The sequence below is a fragment of the Pinus tabuliformis genome, chromosome 1_2 (genome assembly GCF_031772625.1).
Source record: "Pinus tabuliformis cultivar Carrire ecotype Pingquan chromosome 1_2, CPIR1, whole genome shotgun sequence".
In the NCBI taxonomy this organism is placed as follows: domain Eukaryota; kingdom Viridiplantae; phylum Streptophyta; class Pinopsida; order Pinales; family Pinaceae; genus Pinus; species Pinus tabuliformis.
The window spans coordinates 637,089,395-637,092,041 of NC_142298.1; the positions used below are offsets into that span (position 1 = coordinate 637,089,395).

The 2,647-nt window shown below is 38.0% G+C and overlaps 1 pseudogene; it reads left to right on the forward strand.

Annotated features, from left to right (window-relative positions):
• Positions 1–690: 690 nt before the first annotated feature.
• LOC149207254 (TLC domain-containing protein At5g14285-like) lies at positions 691–1,504 on the forward strand (annotated as a pseudogene).
• Positions 1,505–2,647: the final 1,143 nt, after the last annotated feature.

Genomic DNA, 2,647 nt, shown 5'->3' on the forward strand with positions numbered 1-2,647 from the left:
CCTCACAATTTTTACCCCCTGCAAACTTCATTAATATAATTTTATGAAATAAAAAAATAAAACTTTTAAACTATTTCTTCTTTACTTATACCTTTCCATATATCCTTCCCACACATAAGTTATTAACTAATATCTAATATTTTCATTATTTATATTTTATTAATTTTCTACTTTTCTATATAAAATATTTAAAAAAATTATATTTTAGCATAACCCTGGAATATATCCTTCCCACCCCTAAGTTATTAACAAATATCTAATATTTCCATTATTTATATTTTATTAATTTTCTAATATTCAATATAAAATATTTAAAAATATTATATTTTTAATGTAATGTCTTTAGTTATATTATTTTATCTTTTATCCACGAATCACATATTTGAATTCAAGGGGTGAGTTTTAATTAAGTGTACTATGTTCCAGTTATTAAACCATTATCTGCAGACGCCTTTTGAGCTTTATTGCACCCACGCTTTCAATAATTACCCATATCTAGTTATTAACTATTAGTTATGGAGTAGTCTACCCAGGTGGAGGAATTTCTCGGTTTCCGTCGCCGCCCAAAAAAACCTCTGGCTCCGGCCATCGGTAATTCCTCCGCCCAGCTCTGCCACCCTCTGCGAGCTCCGCCCAGCTCTGCCACCCTCCACGAGCTCCGCCCAACTCTGCCACCCTCCGCATTTAATGATGTTTGACAATAGTTACATCACTATCTTGCCACCATTCACACCTCAATTCGAATTTGGGAATTAACCGCGGGCTGCATTTGACTCGGCACTCCCCTGCAGCTCACCAGGTCACCAGAAAAAGTGAAACCCTGCAGGTCACCAGAACAAGCGAAACCGGAAGGGCAAGAACAGGTTCAAGGCTGCGAGCTGTGGCATCTCATTCGTTCATGCAACCATCGTTTGCATTCTCTCTGCTCACGACATGTGCAATAACCCACGGAAGCTTGATGCACCCAACAGAGATTTAGAGAACAAAATCATGGAGTTCAACACTGCATATTTCATTGTGGACTTGCTCCACTATTTTCTTGCCAACCCATCTGATCACCTCTTTATATTTCACCATATTGCAACTTCCTTCTACCTAGTAACTTGCAGGTACTATGCAGGCCATGGAGGGCTCTCAGCCATCTCTCTGATAGTTACAGGGGAATCGATGACTCCATTACAGAATGTGTGGACTATTTCTCATATGGCTAAAACGGAGTCTGTCTTGGCCAACATGATCTGTTTCTCCATTTTTCACTATGTATTTTACCGTGGTGAGGTGCATTGTTGGGCCTTGGTTGGCATGGAAGTTGGCCTCCTTCTACTTAGCTGGTAAGGCAGATGACGTTATTCCTTACTAGTTGGCTAGTTCATGGATGGTTACTATTATTCTGGCTCTTTTTGGGAGCACTATCTGGGTTTACAAGCTCTAGACAGGTTTGATCTGTTTCTATGCAAAGAGAGGGACTTCGAAGGGAAAGCTTGGAGCCCAGAAAGAAGAGTAAGCATAGTGGAGCTTGATCCAATTGTTATAAATGTAGTGCTTTTAGTTGAGTTAACAATTTTCATGTATTTTTCTTTGTGTAGGTGTAGTATTTTAACCGTTCAAATTGATAATAATAGTTTGCTTCCAGGCCCATTTGTAAAGTATTGTACTTCAGTCAAAAAACTCTAGAAAGAAAAGCCATGGTGCTATTCAGTAGCAATTTTCAGGATTTTGGTGTTGTGTATTTTTAATATTCTTGTGCAATCCTCATAATTGGGGAAATTTTTTTCATTATCTTTAAAAGCCTAATAGGAAGATTACTAAAAGGGATGCAAAAACCATAAATACATTGAATTAACATCCCCAGGTTTCCCCACTATCGACGTATGCCAGGGCAAGTGCACCAGATCTAGATTGTACATTAGCTTTACACAAAATTTCTTAAAGAAATCAGATAATATGAAAATTGAATGGCTATATAATTGGAAATTGAAAATCCACCAATTATAGGTACCCTTTGTCTGGATAGATCTTCAAACATTTTGGTACAGAGGAGGTGAGAAGTTATTTAAGCACTCATAGAGTTGCACACAAAGTGGGGGAGTTGGAGTGAGTAGAATATTGGTCCTACAACCAATCAAGCAATATGTTAGAACTGAGCATGGGGCTTTCGTCCACTGTGGCACAGATCATCTCTTACGCTACTAAAAATTAACCTGATTACCTACCATACATTCCAAATAGATTTATAGCAGTACCAAGGATCCTTGAAAAGGACAACCTATCGATAAAGTTATAATGTAAAAATACCCATAAAATGGTCTTATATCCAAGTCTGACCTCCTTAGCAAACTTGCACCTCGAAATAGGCATAGCTACAATTTTGATCTATTAGTCTGGTTTCATGGAGCTTTCCTTTAGTTAGGAGTGCCATATAGATAGTGAACCAGGCAAGGAATCTCATCCTAAACGAAGCCTTTCATCACAAATAGCTAGCGCGCTTTTGTGTCACAAAAGCATGATCAAGCTACAATTCCAGTTCCTGTTTTATGATGCAGGTTGGTTTAGTTGGAAGTGACATAGATCGAATGAACCATGAAAGTAACCACATCTTAAAGGGAAACCTTGCATTACAACTAGATAGGGGAAACGTTTGTGCCGG